Here is a 22,511-nt window from a genome sequence, read left to right on the forward strand (position 1 = left end):
CCAAACACAACATTCTGTGTTAAGTGAGAATTCTAACGAGAAATAATAATTACTTACATCGTTCAATGGGTGCCCTCGGAATATCTGTCCTGCCGCTACTCCCATCCACTTCTAACTTAACTCGTCCATCTGTGTGGGGGTGCGCAAGAACGATGGGTGCCGCGAAGCTGCAGGAAAACAAACTTAAAAACCTGCACGGAAATATATTAAACTAAAGTTAGTCGGCAGAAGTGAGGAATTACAAAAAAAACGATTTCTCAAGAAAAGATCATAAAACAGGAAAATGGTCAATAGCTCATGGAGTGATATTGCACACTGTACCTAGATTGTAACATAACTGCTCTATAATATATAATCGATTATATGCAATAGTGTTCAGGATTTGGGTGAAGTGTACTGTACACAGCACAATAATCATTGTGATAATTCCACACTTGCTGCAATATGTTTTCATGACTGTATTGGGGATATTTGCGGTCCGAAAAACACGTCCGCCTTGTGCTAAATGTGGACCAAAACAGACGGACTACGCAGCCCAATTTTCAAGGACCATTTTTGTTCTAAATAAAGGCCACAACGGGCCGACCAGATTTAGCCCATAAAATAATGTCCTGTGGACATTTCTTGCTCAGTGGCTTATGTTTAAGGTGGAAACTAGGGAATAAGATACGAACTTTAGCCTTGTTCCTGACAGTCATGTAAAGGACCTTTTTTGTTTTTCATTTTTAGAAACGTAGCCGAGGAGAAAAAATATGAAAACATTTTTTTATTAATTAAGGAACTATTTTATTTATTTCGGGAATTCGTGATTTGACAATTCACACATAATACAAAACGTAAATGCTAAGATAAGCACGGTATACATTTTCCAAAAGTGATGTTAAAAACATTTAACTTGTTCTTCTTGTACAGCTGATTGCGCATAGAAAATATTTCTCCCCCAATCAATTTCGAATCTCAAATATAGATTTAAAAATAAACGTTACGGTATCTTAGAACACTGTGACGCAAAAGTGCGTTTTTTGCGTATTAGAACGTATGTACACGTCATTTCGAGTGGTATAAAAAGGAGAAAGAGACGAGACATCCACATTTTTGAATAATGATGGCACACGACATGGAGCAAGTACTGATGTCCCCGGCGTTCGAAGTGTTCAACAAGCTTCGGCTCGCAGGACAGCTTTGTGACGTGGTCCTCATCGCAGACGGTGTTCAGTTCAACGCCCATAGAGTGATTCTGTGTGGCTGTAGCTCCTACTTCCAGTAAGTTGCCGTGGCTCATATATGACGATGCCAAAACAGCAAGGAGTCCGTTTTTTTCTCTCGTTAGCAATGACTTCTCCTTGGCAATAAGGCTCTAGGATGACAGAAAGTTTATATTAATATATATTATATTAAATTATGTTAATGTAGGTCAGTGCTGATCAGAAATATTTTTAAGTATACAGTACCACCTTAACGTTTAACATATAATAATAATAATAATAATAATAATAATAATAATAATGATAATAATAATGGTATAAATATATAAAAAGGGGACTATGTCCATCAGGCAAAAACAAAGTATTCCGGGGCACTTGCCCACCAGCCCAAGTGAAAAATATTATAGGGGGAGCTAATGTTGGAAAAATAAGAGTTAAAGCCCCTGGTCCCTAGTTCTTAGATGCCTATGTGATCATCTGTAGCGGGGCGTCCTTATCTCTGGTTTATTTCCATTTGGGGGTCCCTGGTTCAGAAGATTTAGAAAACCCCTTATTTAACTTTGCCTGCAAAACCCATATTTATTAGATGAGTCACTTCTGGATTGTGTTTCAGGGCTCTGTTCTCCAGTGACTGGAGTGATTCAGGAAAGCGGGAGTACCAACTCCCAGGCATTTCCCCTGAAACATTGAGGCAGGTCATCGAGTACGCCTACACGTACTCTGTGGTCATCACAGCTGACAATGTGGAGAACCTCCTGGCAGCTGCTGATTATCTCAGTGTCCTGGGCATCGTGCAGCGCTGCTGTGACTTCCTGCATGAGCATCTCTGCCTTGACAACTGTGTTGGGCTTGTCAAAATCGGAGAAGTCTACTGCCTCAATGAGCTGCACCAGTCTGCATTCAAATTCCTCCTGAAGAACTTCAAGGAGGTTGCCATCAACTCAAACGAGTTCCTAGAACTCACGCTCGAAGAACTTTGTGACATCATGGAGCGGGGCATGAACTGAATGTCAGAGAAGAGGATGTGGTGTTTCACGCCATCCTCCGGTGGATCGAGCACGAGCCTGCCACCCGAGAGGCCCACATTTCAGTTCTGTTGCCCAAGGTGAGTATAGTTATACTATGTTCTCATTGACTTGTGTATATAACAATAGAATGCTCATTGAGTGAAGTCCTTATTACTGTAGCTAGAGACTGAACCTCCATTTTCATGTCCCATAAGTCTACAACCAAGGCTTCCAGGTATTACACCTGGGAGGAGAGTGTAACAAATAATGGAAAACAACACACTCAAATGTCTTACATGAAATAAGTGTTAGCTGACACATCTGAGACTTTCTATGTAAATGGCTTCAGCTAAAGAAATTAAAATTTGCACTTACTGCTGTATCCTTAATGTTACGAATTGCTCATCTCCAGAGATTCACAGAAAGCACTAAGGAACTCATGGGAATTCTCTCATTCTTGTTTCCTGTGTAGGTTCGCATGGCTCGTATGGATCCAGAATATTTCATGAAGATCGTCAAAAAAAACGATCTAGTGAAGGCCAATGCGGCGTGCAGGCGAATTATCAGTGATGTCATGAAGGTCATCTATGATCTTGATGATGAAAGTCCACTCTCTGAACCCGCTGATCCGCCCACGCTTGCCCTCTGACGTTTTGCTGGCTGTCGGTGGATGGAACATGGGCACTACTAACTGCATTGATGCGTATGACACACGGGCCGACCGCTGGGTGGATATCACGCAGGAGGAGCAGAGCAACCTAGCTGGTCATGGCACGGTGTACCATGATGGGTTTGTGTACTGCATTGGGGGGTTTGATGGCCAACACTTCATTAATTCCGTGCGCAGATATGACCCGATAACACGAGAATGGCAGCAGATGGCCCCCATGCACTGGCATCGCTGTAATGTTAGTGTGGTTGTGCTCGATGGGTTCATCTACGCCATGGGTGGCCATATTGTTTTCAGGCCCCTCAACAAAGTAGAGCGGTACAACCCAGTAACCAACGAATGGACCCAGATCGAGCCCATGAATGAGAGGAGAAGCGATGCCAGTGCCACCACCCTGAATGGCAAGGTAGGGTAATGGGAGGGCGTCTGACTGTGTTTACCCTCATCTTCCCCTTGAAATGGAGTATTTTACACAGTCATGAGTTCTCTTTCTCTTCAGATTGCTGATTTTAATCCATAATTACTATGTTCAATAAATTTAAGTATTTGCATAAATGCATTATTGGTCTCCATTAGGGGCACATTGGGTAGTGCTGTGGTGTCATATCCAAGACTTGTGAGATAGATGAAATGGTGTTCACATGTCAGGTTTCCTTTATTCTGTTCCTGGGGGAGCAGAATTCAAAACTCTTTGCAGATTTCCCTTTTCAAACAGCCATACTAAACCTGAAAATTAGCTGATTATGGTGTGTTTGAGAAGGGAAATCTGCAAACTGTGTTCCGCCAGGACCGGAACTGGGGAACCCTGTCTTACACTATGCATAGCACATACTTTTATTTTTGAGTCACAATGAACTTCATCTGTAACCTCCAAACCCCAGTCATATACAGTATAACGGTGTTCACAGTAAAATTGTTTTTCATAGATATACATCTGTGGGGGCTACAATGGAACAGAGAGCCTTTCTACAGTGGAGTGCTTTGACCCCCTCACTAACGAATGGAGCTTGATCTCTCCAATGAGCACTCCCCGTCACAGCCTTGGAGTCACGGCGTATAGAGGGAAGATCTATGCGGTGAGTGATTCCTTTCTGTGTCAAATCTCACATTTTACCTGTAAGACTCATGGTTTTTTTGTCTTTGCTGCTGTGTCTTTCATTGTGATGCATTTAAACCAAACATAACAGTTAAATGCCAGAAATACCTGCTGCAAAGGCTTATCTTAATACACATAAAAACATATATGCTACCCTCTTTAGCCTCCCTGCATTCATTTCTGGGTTATAAATGGATCTGCTGGGGGTCTCTGCTACTAGCTCGGGCTGTAAAGTTTAGATTTTTTATTAATTATTTTCTCTAGTTCTAGATATAATTGGTCAGATTGTTGTTTTTTTCAGTGTCTGATTAGCTTCAAGTGTTCGTTTTAAGTAATAACAATAAAAAAGCAAAATATATTAGCATAAGGAGTCATTTTTGATGGCTCACAGTTTTCACCGAATCATACAAGTTTTCTGTTGCCCAAATCCATGTTTTCATTGCATATAGGTTGACATGTGTATATAAGCTTGTGTCATTTATAGACAATGGGAGGTTCTAAGGAGCCTGCTTTCATAGGGTGAAAATTGCTTAAGAGTTCATGACTTTGGGAAAGTTGATGTTTGCCCATCCTTTTGGCAAGCAAGTGATAATGAATCTTTGGCATCTCTCAGGTGGGCGGTATCAACAGGTCTGATCACCTGCAGACCATGGAGGTCTATGACCCTACCACAAACCGCTGGCATGCTGTGGCCCCCATGTCCACACCGCGCAGTGAATTTGGCATCGCAGTGGTGGACGACCTCCTGTTTGTGATGGGCGGCCATGATGGGTTTAGGGTAACAAACAAGGTGGAGTGTTATGATGCGGGGACAGGCAGCTGGTATCGTGCGCAGGACATGAGCAGAGCCAGAAAACACTTCAGCTGCTGCGTAGTGCCTGCGCACCCCCGCATCATACAATACGCTTCACCTCGTTAGTCCCTGATGGCCACCAAGGAGGAGAGAAACCCATCTGCCCACAACAGCATGCCCAGTACGTAACCTCATTTGCACCCCCCACCCCGAAGTCATTTTCCATGGCCTCGCTAAACTCCTCCCACACCTGAGTTTTTGCCTCGACGACCGCCGAAGCCGCATTCCATCATTTCATCACCGCTGTCCACCAGCGGGTTCGGGGAATGCCACCACAACAGGCACCGACCACCTTACGGCCACAGCTCCAGTCAGCCGCCTCCACAACGGAGGCATGGAACAAGGCCCATTCGGACTCAATCTCCCCTGCGTCCTCCAGGACATGGGAGAAGCTCTGCTGGAGGTCGGAGTTGAATCTTCTCCTGACATTGCATACTTAAAATAAAGTTTTCTCTTTTTCATATTATCTAGTTTGTGAAAGCGTCATAAATTTCCCATTTTGGATAAACGTTGTTCTCGTTTGACGGTTCTCTTCAGAAATTCCACTGCAACCATCGGTGATTGCTAATTAAGCACTAAGGTTTTTCGTAATCAATTGAAATACTGGTTTAGTGCAGCCCCTTCCCCTGGGACCTACAGTAAACATAACTGGCAACTTGAATTTGGAGAAGGGATGTTACCTCTGCATTGATTACAGTATGTACTGTACACAATATTATTATATTGTGGGTATCAGAGTTTGCGGGTGCGAACGGGCAGGCTGGCAGGAAGGAGGCAGGGAAGGACGAAGCAGGGAGGTAGAATACGGGGAAAACTGGGGTTTTATTAGGGGGAAGACGGCTATGGGCAGAACGGGACATGACAACAGCACTAACATCAGCTAACATCAATGACGGACATCGGACAGGGCAAGATGTGGACTGATATAGACAAAAGACATGGCAAAACGACAAGGTACAGCTGGGCATGATAGGGGAAGAACACGTGGATAATCAGGGGGCGTGGCACACAACGATCGTATGAGCCGGGCATGACAGTGGGTCTGTGTTCATAGTGGGGTACTGTAGGGTTCAATTTTAGGACCAGTACTGTTCCTAATTTACATTAATGATATTGACAGCAATACATACAGTAAACTGGCTACATTTGCAGACGACACCAGGGTGGGTGGCGTAGCAGATATTGATCTAGCAGCGGAGAGGCTACAACGGGATCTGGATTTAATTAGCGACTGCGCTGATACCTGTCAGATGAAATTTAACATACAGTAGATACATGTAAGATAATCATGCAGAGAGCAGAAATATAAAGTACTTGTATTTTATGGGTTCCACTGAAATAAAGGTAGCTGATTATGAGAAAGATCTCGATGTGTATCTTGATGCTTCTATGTCCCACTTTCGCCAGTGTGGGGAAGCAATAAAAAAGGCCAATAGGATGTTGGGTTACAAGTCTAGGTGTGTGGAGTTTAAGACAAGGGAAGTGATGCTACGATTATACACTGCTCAAAAAAATTTAAGGAACACTTTTTAATTAGAGTATAGCATCAAGTCTTTCAAACTTCTGGGATATTGATCTGGTCAGTTAAGTAGCGGAGGGGGTGATTAATCAGTTTCAGCTGCTTTGGTGTTAATGAAATTATGAACAGGTGAACTAGAGGGGTAACAATGGGACGACCCCCAAAACAGGAATGGTTTAACAGGTGGAGGCCACTGGCATTTTTTCCTCCTCATCTTTTCTGACGGTTTTTTCACTAGTTTTGCATTTGGCGACGGTCAGTGTCACTACTGGTAGCATGAGGCGATACCTGGACCCTACAGAGGTTGCACAGGTAGTCCAACTCCTCCAGGATGGCACATCAATACGTGCCATTGCCAGAAAGTTTGCTGTGTCTCCCAGCACAGTCTCAAGGGTATGGAGGAGATCCCAGGAGACAGGCAGTTACTCTAGGAGAGGTGGACAGGATCATAGAAGGTCCTTAACCCATCAGCAGGACCGGGATCTGTTCCTTTGTGCAAGGAGGAACAGGATGAACACTGCTGGAGCCCTACAAAATGACCTTCATCAAGCCACTGGTGTGAATGTTTCTGATTGTTTGGACTTCATGAGGTTGGCTTGAGGGTCCAACATCCTCTAATGGGCCCTGTGCTCACTGCCCAGCACCATGGAGCTCGATTGGCATTTGCCACCTGTCAAGTATCCCGTTTTGGCCGGGAAAGTCCCGTAATTTACCCTTCTTTCCCGCCGTCCTCCCGTATTAGTATTTTCCCGTAAATGTCCCGTATTTTAACCTGCGTTATTAAAAAAAAAAAGCGTTACCCCCCCCAAAATCTGAGCTCTGTCACTAGCCTCGCGATAACTACCACCTGCAGTAGCCTACTACGCGGGAAAAAAACACGGGAAAAAAAGAAGAAAACAGACAGATGATGGACGCCAGGACAGAGAAGGAAGGCACTCCTGCCAAAAAACCAAAACCCTTGTGTAAATACCGCGATCAATGGGACAACGAATTAATTTTTCTGAAGAAGAGCAGGGTGGGGGGCAGTCACGCGTTTTGTAAAATTTGTAACTGCGACTTTAGCATCGCACACGGGGGAAGGAATGATGTTGCCAGCATGACAAATCCGCCAAGCACAAGCGCGGGCTAAAGGCACAAAAACATGCCCAGGCGATGTCAGCATTCGTGACGAGAAATGCCACTGAGGCAGACCAGGTCACAAGTGCAGAGGTAAAAATGGCAATACTGTGTTCCAAAAACAACATTCCTTTCTCCTTCCATGATGACTTCAACAAGTGTGTAGCTGACATGTTCCCGGACTCTGCTATTGCACGAAAATACTCAACGGGAAAAACGAAGGCTCCTTTGTTTCCTGTCTGCCATTATTGGACAAACTGATCACCTGGATTAATTAGTTTGTCCAATAATGGCAGACAGGAAACAAAGGAGCTGCCTTTGAAGTTCAGGAAGTAGTGCAGCTGTGCATAAAGCCAGTTGTAGTTTATAAGTGGTTGACAAGTGGTGATTAGCTTTCTTGTCGCCTGTCTTAAAATGTAAGGGATACTGCAGCTTGGTTGGGGTGGTGGGACTGCTCGCGGCGGGCGCCGGAAAATTTCCCTTATTTTCAAATCCAAAACTTGACAGGTATGATAAGCACCCATTCTTAAAGCCAAATTGCCATAATATGTGAACTTTTCGTAGTTACTTGGCGTTTAGGTGCACTGAAAAATGTTCCTATGTCCATTTTCCTTTTCTCTGTCATTTTATCTAGTTTATGACACTGTAAGGCAAGGCGAGTTTATTTATGCTGTAACCATTTTATACACAATGGTAATTAAAAGTGCTTTACATAAAGAAAGTAAAACTATCATAAAATAATCACAACAATAAAAACAAGGAATTAAAAAAGGTTTACATTTGTATTTAAAATTAATTAAGACACTTAAGAACAGAATAGAAACTGATTATACAAAAAAATACAGTGGGGTCAGTTCGGACGTAGCACAGTGCTCATTTAGTAAATGCACAGCTAAATAATATGCTAACTGTGGCCGTTAATGTTAAGTTAATATTATGCCAAGTCGTCACAAATAAAACAATGCATTGGAAACGGCTCTGGCGCGTTAGTTGCAGTGCACTATGGAACAAGTTATTGTAAACAAGCGAACGTTAACTAAATAAGTAATATTTTAATCGCTAATATATCTGATTCATGGAAAATTACATCGGTAATCAGCATTTTTGCCGAAACTAATTTATGAATGAGTCTGCATTAACTACATTAAAGATAATCGCTTTATTTTAATTAAATAAAATACTCTACTTATTGGAGTTCAACATTAATAGAGCCGCAGCCACACACCTGACTCGTGTGTGTAGAGTAGGTGAGATGAACTGGGAAAGCAGGCAGCGGGCCAAACCACTGTGAGGAATGGGGGGGGACGCAACTGTTTCTAAAGGCATTGTTTGCGTTTGTTTTATTTTCTACCTACACAATTATTTTAGGTATACATACATATATTTTTCACAATAGAGAGTGCGTTTTTTTTAATAATTTATTGGGGGGGGGGCATGTTCCCTCCGTCCCCCCCCCCCCCCGCGATTTACGCCCATGATTATAATGAATAATTGTGGGGTTTATTGCTTCCGTGGGATAAGCGGTTTGGAAAATGGATGGATGGATGGATGGATGGATGGATTATAATGAATAATTGTGGGGTTTATTGCTTTCGGGATAGGCTCCGGACACCCCGAGACCCAGTAAGATAAGCGGTTTGGAAAATGGAAATGGAAATTGTGGGGTTTATAGAAAAAAAACTGTGCTAGCGATTATAACTAACATGGAATAGGAAACAACAGCCCTCCACAAGTGAAAACCCAGATGAATGCTACTGAGAACTGTGTTAACACTGATAAAACTAAGAGTATTTTTTTAGTTCTGTGCAACATTGTTTTTTTTAAATGTAATAGTCAGCTTGAAGCATTTACCTTATTACGAAACAATGCCCCAAATTACTTAAACATTTTAAGTAAACATTTTACCATCCATTACCGTAAGGGTTCCCAGCCCCCGGTCAGTGTACCGGTACCGTCCGCGCTCAGTGCTCAGGGGGGGCGGGCGGTGCCTACCGTCCTGTTTATTACGGGTTCGCGCCGTATTAAAAAGAAAACTGTCTGTATTGTTTAGTGCCGGATTTCCGTTCGCATAGCCAATCTCCCACCATTCCGCATATTTTATCGTGGACACCCCGGCAAATTACACCGCCGTTTTAGGGATCAGTGACATTTTTTGAAGTTTGGGAAGATTTTACTAACCAAATAGCTGTCTATCATCATCACTTCGATATAAGAACACCTCCAATAAAAATAAAGACCACAAGTTTTAATGACATTAAAAACATGCAATAATTTTATCGACATGTACTACATTAGTATAGTATAAAAGAGAAAATAATCAAAGTTGCATAATATAATTTGAAGAATAAAACGAAATTTTGGAGAGCTAACAAACTGCTCACCTCAGTGCCATTTTCATTCGTAGAGTTTGCTGTGCTGCAAACGGTAAAGAATATTTACGTTGTTTCTATGGAAACTACTCCCACTGTCCGCTTAACATTAGTGTAATAGTACGTACGTTGAAACTGGCTAATGAGCTGTGTTACGCTACGTGCGTATTACGTCATAACTCGTGCGTAGAGTCCATTTTTCCGGGGAATGTCGAAGACGTGCTATGTAGTTCAGATGTAGAAAGTTCTACTTTTCTTTTAAATGTTAAAGAAAGTTTCATAAAAACAAATTGTATAGCGAATGTTCAGTACAATAGGAAGCGTTATTTTGTTCAAGCAAATGGAGCCGAGGCATAACATTTAAAGGAATGTTATTCAAAGGTAATAAGCTTCCACCACACTGCAGCTTAAATACACGCGTAGAGGCAAAATACCGCTTTCTTAAATTAATTACATGATACGTGAATGTCCTGCTTTGTCTTCCAATAAGGTAAGCTCGGTGGCTATAAACACTCATACATTTAGCTGATACAAATTAATTTTGTCCTTTGGAAAAAAAGTAGCTGATTTTTGGCTTGTTGAGGCTTCTACATATGACAAACCACAAGATGGCACTGCCTGAGCATGCTTTTAGAAATGTACTGGAGTGCCACTAGCAGGCAAGCAAGTTACTTTGCAACTTCTAGAGCACAGCAATGGTGTTTGACATTCTGTTAGCTATATACGCAGGGATGGATATAACTGGTAAGCATTCAGCATTCAGCAACTGGTAAGTACGCATTCACCTTCAAAAGCGATATGTGCAGCAATCGGTTGTTGTAACAGTGTGAATTCATACGTACTTTATGTGCATTTGCGGCGATATGACAAGAAATTACCGTGCATTTTAACCTCTATTTTCCTTACTTCTTTATATTACGTTTTCTCTGCTTTATTTCAGTCAGTCTAACATATTGCGCCACAGCCTTCAACCCGAATTTTCATAGCAGACTTCAGTTAGGAGTACGCCTTAGTAATGATTAACCTGGGACTCACCAGGGAGGTGTGGGGGGATACTATTGTAAATTGCTTAGTTTTAACTATAACAGCCTTAATAATCCTATCAAACACAGTGAAATACTGCAATACCTTTATCGCTGAAGGTCTCGTATGATGCTCTTTCAAGAAACTCATTTTAAACCATCAGACGACAGAGTTGTGGATGGGCAGATTACATCTATCATTCTACAGTCTTTCTGCTGTAGAGCAAGGGATGTAGCAATATTGTTGCATACATCTATTCCCTTTGTTCTTTGCATATCTGATGTGGATTCCCGATCCAAATGGGAGATCTGTCATAATTACTAGTTTATTGTTCATTACGCCTGTACTATTGGTTAACGCATGTGCTCCTAATTGTGATGATATTTTCTTTAAGCGACTGTTCTCACTGGTACCTGATACCTCTAAATATCACCTTATCTTGGGGAGTGATTTAAATTGTCGCTTTAATCCGAAATTGGATCATCCATCCCCCAAGATAGCTCTGCCTTCAAAATCTGTCGAAACGATCAATTCTTTTACCAACAAATTTAATGTGTCAGGTGTTTTCACAATTTTTTAATCCCACTCGAAAAGAGTATAGTTTTTTTCTCTCAGATTCATCACACGTTTACCCAAATTGACTATTTCTTAGTTGATAAGACTTCTTGCTCAATATCTGAGTAGCTATGATAAAATAGCTTTCTCAGATCATGCTCCAGTCTCCTCGAAAATTTTGTTAGAACATGGTGTCCTTGACGGTTCAACACTCAGTTGCTTTCCTTGTTGATTTTATTTCACAACAAATTGCCAATTTTCTTTCTTTAAATATATCTCCAGATGTATTTGTTTCCATATCGCTGGAAACCTTGCAGACTGATACCAGTGGGCAGATTATCTGATATGTAAGCAATGATAGAGAGCTGTGGAAGGAGAAGATGGCATATTTAACACAGCGTGAAGCAGATCTTGACAATTGATATGTTTCTCCCCATCTGCTGATGTTTATAAGGAGCATCTAACGATACAAGCAGAGTTTGAATTTCTAGTGTCTCAACACACTGCTGAACTACTGATGCAAACAAGGTCTCATTATTACGAGCAGATCCTCTAGAAATGAATAATGCATTCAAGCTTTTCTCCTCTCACTTGTTGTCTAGAGTTCAATAGTTTCTTTAGGGATTTAGCCATTCCTTCATAGGAATGTGTGGCTGTGAATGATTTAGATGTCACTATCACTCTCACTGTAACTTAACTGACCACCATGGCGGCTGCTTCGCAAAGTGGTTAATGTCCCAGACCCGATGGCTTTCCTTCAGAGTTCTATAAAAAGTTATGGCCCCAGTTGTCCTCTCTCCTATTGGACATGTTCAAGAACCTGAACCTCTTGCCCAAGCTAATATTTCTCATGCTAAAAAAGGGGAAAGATCCTCATTCTTACACCTCCTTTCACCTAAAGGCTTATTGAATACGGACTAAGATCCTGTCCAAAGCACTGGCCCTTCAGGCTTGTTTGACCAGATTGAGGTCCTTGTCAGAATTTTGTTGGTGGTTCCAGTGTCCTCATGTGAAGCTGAGAGGAGCTTCAGTGCATTGCGCAGACTAAAGACGTGGCTAAGGGCTACTATGGGCCAAGATGGACTTAACAGTCTGTTAGTCTGCAATATGCAGAAAGACGAGCTGGACAACTTTAACATGAACAACATATGCCAGGAGTTTGTGGGGCCCCGTGATACCAGGAAAAACACATTTGGCACTTTTGTTTAGTGTCTATTCATTAATGTAAGTTTGCTTTAAATTGCAGATGTTTTTTTTTTTTTTTGCATAGAACAGTTACTGTAAATTGGTTATTTAATTGTTGATTTTGATACAAAACATTACTTTTTTGATATCTTTTTCACAATAATAGTCATGTTTAAATTTTATTGTATGTTGATGGCTTGACCGTAAACAACATAACAAAAAATGCAATAAATAGTTTTGAAGAAAAATCTGCTTTGTCATTGAACCTGAGAAAAACTTTGAAAATAAGCATAATGACACAGTCTCCATGCTACAATAATAATGACAGAAGTAAAGTTTTTTACTGTGGGGACAAATCTTCATAAGTACAATTTAACTGTATTATTTGTGTCCCCTTCAAAAATTGCTTATGAGAAATTTTATATCTATTGTCCCCCCCCCCTACTGTTAAATAAAATTTACGCCCATGATTATAATAATTATAGCAACTGTATTTTCTGTATGGTTGAAGATCTGTCTGGTCTTTATTCATTTAATTATCACTGTAAATATCTGGTTAGCTATCTATCATTTACTCCTCAGAAAGCAAATTCAGACAGCGGTTGCCTGGATCAACACCCAGTACTGGGATGCCTGGAACCTGTGTGACGAGGTGATCGACTGGGGAGACGGTGTGGAGGAGTGCTCACGAGCGACACCCCCACTGTCCAGGTTGGGGGGGATAAGGAGGGATTGGGAAGGGCTACTTGGGAAAATGTGGAGGTATCAGAAAGAGGGGGCGGAGGCTGGTATGAATGTAATGCATATGGTAAATGGAGGTGAGGAGAATGGATGTGAGGTAAGAGTGAATAGCTCTCCCTGGTTTCACCTCTTAGCCCGATTTCACTGTTCCAGCCCCCACTGCAGTCACTCTTGCTTCCCGCTTTAGGTTCCCCTTGGCTCCCTCTCCTGGCCATATTATTGTTGCACTGGTTCCATTGCTTGCCTGTCTTGTCTGGTTGTGTCCTGCCTTGTCTGTCCCTGTGCCATCTTTGGTCCTTTTGATGCCCAATCCCTCCCTTTTGTCTCCTTCTACTGTGTCCTTTGTTCCCACTTACCCACTGACACCCACTGTCTGTCTTTTGGTCCATAGTCAGCATCCCTGTTGGATTACCTGGCCTGTCATGAGTTGTGTCCTGGGGGTTAGTCTCCCCTGTTGTCCTTGGTTTTGCCCTGGTCTGTGTGTCCCCTTAATGATGCCCTTGTACCCGGAGGGCACAGGATTGGGAGGGGGGAGTTTACTGTCATGTCTTGCCCATTTAGTCAACCTTCCTCCCCTTCTGTCAGTCACTATCAGCTTCCTTGTGTTTTCCCATTCCTTAGTCTGGTAAAGTGCCCAGTCCTATCTTCTCCAGTTGTGTCCTTGTCTGTTTGCGTCTCTGTGCCCAAACCTGCCTGTCAATAAAACTCCCCACGAAGGGCATTCTGCCCTACAGCTTGCATTTGGGTCCTACTTCCCACCGGTGACGTGACAGAGGAATACATGCTTAGTGCCAGGCAGAAATCTTTGATTTTGCATCCATATGGTGACTTGGTGAAGTTAGCTGATAGTTCTCTTGATTCCAAAGACATATGATTCTTGTCTGTGCATTATGCATATCCAAAGTTAAGAGCTTCAGATTAATAGGTGCGAAAAACGCATCTTGCGTTTGTCGAGTTCGAAGGGTTAACTCACTGAATATTTATGTTACGCCGAACATGACTCATTGTCGTTTTGGACAGTAAGCACTTTATGTATTTCATCCATTGCTCCTTTTCCTTATGGTATACAGCCGCTTTATACATGTGGAGACTCACACACATTTTTCACATTCCGTTACTTTCACACATTTTACTGTCATTGTACATCTCTTCTGATGTCACATTTATTTATTTATTTATTTATAACCTGGTAACTGCACACTGCACAAATACAAATAAATCATGAATTACCAAAACCTTAAATACTGTACAGAAGGATAAACTCAGTTATTGCTGAAAAAATCTATACACAGATATAAAAATATAATATTCCCATCAAAATCACACATGCACAGCCAAAAATGTAGGCAGTAACTATATACTGCTTTGCCAAACAGGTACAGGTATCAGACACACAGAACATCAACTTGTTCATTATACTCTTTGTTTATAAGATAACTGGGTACATCATCCAGCAGAAGGAAAAATAGGCCGACCATTTAAGACAGAGAATACATTCAGCAAACTGAATGTGACCTTCACTGCCAGACATGCAAAGTGTTCAAAGGTGCAGTGTTATACTGTACATAACATTTTAATTAAAGATATTCAAATTTAATATAGTGTACTTTAGTGAACTTTTGTTACCTTCCTCACACAAATATGTGAATTCGTCCCATACTGAAAGAAATTACCCTTTATGCCCTCACCGATGTGAATTGGCACAAATTTCCACAGCTTTCTCACCACAGCCAGCCATTTTCTCCATAATCATAATGAATTCCAACTCCTGCTATTATTTCTTTCACTGCAGACAGAATGACGTGGCCTTCCATCCACTTCAGTCTCATTCATTCTGCAATATGGGTGCTTGTGGTTATTAAGCAAGCAAGCAAATGATCCATCTTCTTCTGCAGTATCAGCACTTAAAGGAGAAAGTCAGTCTGTGAGAATAGGTGACTGCAGTGACTGTCCTTCCGTGCCATCAATGTGTGCAGGGAGTAAGACCAGAGTACAGATGCACAAAGCTTATATTTCTTGCTTTTACCAAAAACAAGCTGAAAAATAAATATGTCCAGCTGTTGCCTGAGAACCGCTGCGATATTTTTATTTCAAATACAAGCTCGAATCCATCCATCCATCCTATGTAACCGGGGGTCCGGCGTCGGCTGTCAGAGGGCTGAAACGGCAGACGCTGTCGGTAATCCAGGTCGGCTGATGGTAGATGGCAGTAAGCGCGCCAGGCATGACTCGGAGCCAAGGAGACGAAGCAGAGATCGGTACACAGGAAGACAGGAACACAAGGAGGGGAAAAACGCTTGCATGCTGCATAAACCATGAAGATCTCGCGTCTGGCCAGAAATAAGAGACTGAGAAGGGGAAGGTTGACCACAGATGGGAGGGGCGGGGTTCCAAAGCGGAACCACACCTCCTCAGGCACTTCCATCTCCTGCCAACATTCCTCTGTCCTTTATTTCCCTTCACACTGCACTCCTATCATGCTCCACAACCACAAACCTCTGAAATCTCCTACACTCTCTGCACTCGACTGACTCCTTACCAGCTTCTCTCCTGCCGCTGCCTGCACTCCTTCATGTTCTGTCGGCACCCAAACCACCTGCTTTGCTCGCCCCATCATTTCTCCCAGATCCAGCGTGGGCTGATTAAAAGCCACTGCTAAGGGGGGCTCCTCCTCTGGTGTGTTGTACCATTCTCCCACTACTCCCGTCCTCCGTATCTGAATGGCTACTCCCTCAGGGCCTAATATTATCCAGTCTGCCGTCATGCGCATCCCGTCTTTCTCTCGGCAAGGCAGCGGATCTATCAGCCGATCCCACTCATCCCTCACTCCAGGATAGAGAGAGAGGAAGGATACCGCTTTTGTCAAATTGACAGGTCGGGTCAAAGGTCACGTTCAAAAGTTCAGTGGGCGGAGCTTATGTTGTAGTGGGTTGAGCTTGGTTGTGTAACTGACGCAATAGCATATGGATTTAATTATTTATTTAAATATTTTTTTTTGTCTTCTTCCCCGGGGGGGGGGGGGTTGGTTGTGTAACTGCTGCAATGGTATTTGTATTTAATTATTTATTTATTATTTTAAATGATTGTGGCTTAGGGGGCCTGGGTTGGTTGTGTTAGTGCTGCAATGGTATTTGGATTTAATTATTTATTATTTTAAATGCTTATTTTAAATGTTTATTATTTTAAAATGATATTGAGGAGAGTGCTTATGAGTGTGTATTATTTTAAAAATGATATTGATGAGAGTGCTTATGAGCGTGTGTTATTTGAATAAGTTATTATTATTATTATTTTGTGGTGCGCGGGCGGGAGTGAGCGTGGCTGGGTTACCTGATGGAGCGCGAGCGTACGGTGTGCGGTAGCGTGGTAAGGTCCCCGGGCTTCGGAGAATCAGCAAAGGACTTATTCACATACTGGTGCGGTAGCGCGGAAAGGTCCGCACGGCTTTGGATAATCCTCGGAGAGAGCGATGCGGGAGAGCTGAGAGGCGTGCTGCTGCGCGAGTCTGAGAGAAACTGTGAGAGACTGTGGGATAAAATGGTAAAGTTGGAGCAAAGAATGAGAGGAGGAGGTGCAGGGTCTATCGTCCAATAAAAACGCTCGGCGCTAGTTTTGACCGTGTGTTTTTTCCTCACGCAAGCGTTTGTATCACATCGGCGTATGGCGCCAATTTGTAAAGGTCATAAGTCGAGACATACATCGAGTCTGTCAATTTGTCCGCCAGTAAATTCTGCAGGGCCGTGCCACCTGGCCATCGAGGCGCCCCCCTACCCGGCCACGCGGGGCATACATCGAGTCTGACACTTTTCCCCTCCAGTAAATTCTGTTTAAAGTTTTGTTTTCACATACGTCCCAAATTACAGATAATTTTCTTACACAGGCACGAGTAGCATCGTCAAGGCCGTACCACCTGGTCATACATCAAGTCTGACAATTTCCCCGCCAGTAAATTCTGTTTATAGTTTTGTTTGTCATACATGACCGTGCAGATATGGGGTGACAGAGACAATTAAATTGTATTACGTCGAGCGGGGGGCCTTTTCCTCCTCCTAGAGGCACAACGCCTTACCAAAGTTTGTACCAGCCAAAGAACCACAAGTTTCATCGAGACCTTACCCGGTAAGTATATTATTTCTTTTATTCCTGTTATAAAAATGCTATTCAATTAAAAAATAACATTCTAATAATAGGTATTCTCTCTTTTTTTTTCTATGTACGAGAGAGAGAGACTACGCCGACCGGTCAAGAGAAAATCTGCGAGAGAATCAACAGGTATGGACGGAGCAACACCCCCAGCGGCTATACCCGAAGCCTTATTAAATGAAATAGCCATTATCAACAATGCTAATAATGAAAATGATGCGGATTACTCTGCTCAACACGACTCGCCACCAGCGGCGTCTGCTGAAACACTGGCCCAGGACCCCTGTTTTCTCCCATCCTTAGAGACATTAACAAGCATGTTAAATGAAAGGGGTTCTGAAGCAGAAGCGGGGCTACCCCCCACCGACGAGGTCGCATACGGAGCAACACCCCCAGCGGCTATACCCGAAGCCTTATTAAATGAAATAGCCATTATCAACAATGCTAATAATGAAAATGATGCGGATTACTCTGCTCAACACGACTCGCCACCAGCGGCGTCTGCTGAAACACTGGCCCAGGACCCCTGTTTTCTCCCATCCTTAGAGACATTAACAAGCATGTTAAATGAAAGGGGTTCTGAAGCAGAAGCGGGGCTACCCCCCACCGACGAGGTCGCATGGTCCCCCGCGGATTCTGAATTGTGGGAGGCCTTGTCAGACGTGGAATTTCTTCTCGATGCTGAGGAGATTGAAAATGAATTTGGGCTGGGACAATTTGAAAATGTTCAACAGGAAGGTGGCGGTGCCGTCGGTGACGTGGATCCCCAGCCTGACGGGGTCCTTCATCGCCACAGATTCAATAACGTACAGATTAGGCGGATTCTAAATATCCCGCGACCTAGAAACGAAGGCAATTTCCGCGAGTACTATGAAAATGTAATCGAGGGGTTTCAAAATATTGTGAATGAGGCGATTCCTTACGCCGTATGGGGAGCCTATATACAGGTCACCCTGCGCGCTGACTTTTTAAACGACGAGCTGTCGCAAATTGTACGGTATGGGGTGGGGGAGCTGACAGACTTGCAGCAGCTGCTGGATCGCCTGGTACAGTCTAATCAAGAGATTTTAAACGATTCCAACCTAGAAGTAATCGTAGACGTAATAAATATCCCACGCGGCGGCGGCGGGAACAAACGTAAACTACAGACCATGTTAGCTTCAGAAATAATTTCTAAAAAAGCCAGACACATGTTTATCATTAATAACAACACCAACGCGTGTTTCGCCATAAACTTGGCGCATCTGCTGCACGAAAACTTGGCTGACGCCGAGGCTGAAAAGCTCGGCCTGGAGTTACAGGAGAAAGCGGGATTCAGCCCCGACCACACAGTCGCTTTGAATGACATTATCAATTTCGAGAAAATCATTGATTGCAAAGCAGTGGTGTATTATCAACAACCTTATTCAAACAATCTCCAAATTTACCAGACACCCACGCCTACCGACGGTAGACGGCTGGTGTATTTCTTTTTACACAATCAGCATTTTTACGGCATTAAAAACGTAAAGGGGTTCTTAGGGGTGGGGTACGTTTGCACGAGCTGTTTCAAAGGGTTCGACTCGCCTCACAGTCATCGGTGCGAAAAGTTCTGCAACGTCTGTCAGACTAATTGCAAAGAAGGTGAAAGCACACCAATGATACTGTGTGAGCGCTGTAATTTCAGATGTTTAAATGACACCTGCTTTGAGCGCCACCGTACGCCGAGGGTCTGCCCAGTTAGGGGGGAGCTCGCTAGCCCCTGTGACAAGTTCAGAAAATGCAAAGCCTGCGGGCTCAGATACTACCAAAGTCCCGAGAACCCAAAACCGCACTCGTGTAAAGCAGTAAAATGTAATATCTGCGACGCTAAACTCCACACGGCCGTGTCAGACATATCCACCCCACATCTCTGCTATCTAAATCCTCCCGAGAAGCCTAACATAGGGGAACGGGCCGAAAGGGGTGAGGGGCGTAAAAAGCCCCCCGAATATGTGTTTTTTGACTTTGAAACATCTCAGAGGTCGGGTACCCATATCCCGGTTTACGTGTGCGCCATCTCCGATCAGAACGAGACAATGACCGCCGAGGGGCCCAACTGCGCGGTACAGTTTCTCAGACATTTCAGGGCGCCCTGTTATAGAGGCGTCTGTTTCATTAGTCACTACGGTAAGGCATTCGATAATTACATCATACTGAACGCGATGGTGAAGGAAGGCGTGGAACCGCGTGTGGTATCGCAGGGGAATAAAATCATCCTCATCCTGGACAGCGTGTTTGAGCAAAGGTACATCGACAGTCACTCCTTTCTAAGCATGCCGTTGAGAAAAATCCCCGATGCGATGGGATGCTCGACTCAGATGCGAAAAGGCTATTTTCCGCATCATTTCACAGACGTGGAAAACTTTAATTACTTGGGGCCCTACCCCCCTCCCGATCAATTTGGGCCCGATCAAATGTCCGGCAAAGAACGCGACAAGTTTTATCAATGGTACGACAGTGTAAAGCACCAGACCTTTAATTTTCACAAAGAGATGATCGCTTACTGTAAGAACGATGTGGAGATTCTGAGAGAGGGCTGCTTGCGCTTCCTGCGGGAGTTTAAAACGCTCACGGGTTGCGATCCCTTCTCCGCGGCCACCATCGCTTCGGCCGCGTTGCTAGTTTACAGGACAAATTTCCTGCCCAGAGATACGATCGCGATCCCGGATGTATGGGATTACAGGAGGCAATACAAAAGTTATTCGAGCGTGTCCATCCAGTGGCTGGAATTCATCGGGCGCGCGCGCGGCATCGAAATTCGACACGCGCTGCGCGGGGGTGAAGTGAGTGTGGGGCGCTTTCACCTAGACGGATACGCCGAGATTGAGGGGGAGAAATGGGCTTTCGAGTTTCTAGGCTGTCAGTTTCACGGCTGTCCTACCTGCAACAACGAACACGATATCTGCCCCCTGACCCGCGAGAGCTTCGGTGCCCTGTACGTTAAAACAAGGGAAAAACTCGAGTCGTTGCGGCAAGAGTTTAATATGAACGTGGAATCCATCTGGGAACACGAATGGGCTCACGCTAAAACTCACGACCCACAGGTACAGCGTTTCCTGTCAGACTTTGAGCCCCCTGAGCCCCTAAGGCCGCGAGAAGCGCTGTTTGGGGGTCGGACGTCGGCGATTCGCCTGCGTTACGACGTCACGGGGCAAGAGCGCGTCCGCTACGTGGATTTCACGTCGCTGTACCCGTACACTCTGGCTAAATGTGAATTCCCCGTGGGGCACCCAGAAATCATTCATTCGAATTTTAAGCCTCTGAATGAATACTTTGGCCTGATCAAAGCCACGGTCAACACCCCGCGCGAGCTGTTTTTCCCCGTCCTACCCAGCAGACTGCCAAATGGGAAACTAGTGTTTACCCTCTGCAGGACATGCGCGATCGAGAACAGACAGGAGGGGACCTGCGGGCATTCCGACGCAGAGCGGGAGCTAACAGGTGTCTGGGTCTCAGCGGAGGTAAATCTGGCTTTAGAGAGGGGCTATTCGGTCGTGAAGGTGCACGAAGTGTGGCATTTTCCCCAGACCAGCGGCGACCTGTTTAGAGATTACATTAAAACCTTTCTCAAAGTGAAGCAGCAGGCTTCGGGCTACCCCGACGACGCGACCGATGACGTGGGTCGCAGGGAGTACATAAAAAACTATCTCGAGCGTGAGGGGATCGAATTGGAGCCCGATCAGATAGTGTCTAATGAAGGGAAGCGGCAAGTGTCCAAACTTCTGCTTAACTCTCTGTGGGGTAAACTGGCGCAGAGGAGCAACATGCTCCAGACATGTATAGTGTCTGACCCGGGGGAATTTTTTAATTTTTTCTGCTCGGACCTGTACGAGATTTCCAGCTTCGCGTTTGTCAACGACGAGGTCGCCCTCATCCGCTGGCGTTTCAAGTCTCCCTACAAAGTGCCGCCGGGAAAGACTAACATATTCATAGCGTGTCAAACTACCGCGTGGGGTCGGTTGACGCTTTACAAAGAACTGGAAAGATTGGGGCGGAGGGTGCTGTATCACGACACCGACAGCATCGTGTACATAAGCAGGCCTGGTGAATATGACCCGACCTTAGGCAATTACCTGGGCGAGCTGACGTCCGAATTAGCCCCCGACGAATACATTGCTTCGTGGGGTGCGCTGGGACCAAAAAGTTACTGTTACCGACTCAACAACGGGAAAACACAAATGAAATGTAAGGGTATAACTCTAAATTACGAAACCTGTCAAAAGGTAAACTTTGACAGTATGATCGGATTGATTGAAAACTACATCGGAGGTTGTAGGAATAACCCCGCTATAATAACGCAGTACAACAAAATCGAACGCGACATGAAAAGCTTTCGCCTGTTTAATAGGCCTCTAGATAAAAAGGTCAGGGTCGTCTACGACAAACGCAGATTGCTGGCTAGCGGGGAAACTCTGCCTTTCGGTTACTGAAATGTAAAACTAGCAGCATCGCAAAAGGGCTTTTAAAGTTTTTTCTAAAAATCAAAGATGTTCATTTGTTTTAAAATGAAAAGTTTTTTTCAAAGATGTTTTTTAAAATCAAAGTAAGATGTACAAATGTTTTAAACTGAGAAATGTTCCTAGTAAGATGTTTTTAAAAATGAAAAGTTTTTTACAAAGATGTTTTCTAAAAATCAAAGATGTTTTTAAAATGATCATAGTATGATGTTTTTAAAATGTTCATAGTAAGATGTTTTTAAAAATGAAAAGTTTTTTCCAAAGATGTTTTTAAAATCAAAGATGTTTTTAAAATGTTCCTAGTAAGATGTTTTTTATTTTCAAACTTGTGTACTGAAATGTTTTGTACATTTATCACAAGAGTTTTTATTAAAAACTTACCCATGCACTCTGTGTCTGTGAAAGCTGACACCCCTCCAACAGTGGTTTGCACGTGTGTGTGTGTGTGTGTGTGTGTGTGTGTGTGTGTGTGTGTGTGTGTGTGTGTGTGTGTGTGTGTGTGTGTGTGTGTGTGTGTGTGTCCTCGGAAAGATTTAAAAGATTAGGGCAGT

General features: G+C 43.6%; 1 pseudogene; it reads left to right on the forward strand.

The window, feature by feature from the left end:
- Nucleotides 1-1,156: 1,156 nt before the first annotated feature.
- Nucleotides 1,157-4,960, forward strand: LOC125726848 (kelch-like protein 10; annotated as a pseudogene).
- The last annotated feature ends 17,551 nt before the right edge of the window (nucleotides 4,961-22,511 follow it).

This window comes from Brienomyrus brachyistius, unplaced genomic scaffold (genome assembly GCF_023856365.1).
Source record: "Brienomyrus brachyistius isolate T26 unplaced genomic scaffold, BBRACH_0.4 scaffold78, whole genome shotgun sequence".
NCBI classification, from domain to species: Eukaryota; Metazoa; Chordata; class Actinopteri; order Osteoglossiformes; family Mormyridae; genus Brienomyrus; species Brienomyrus brachyistius.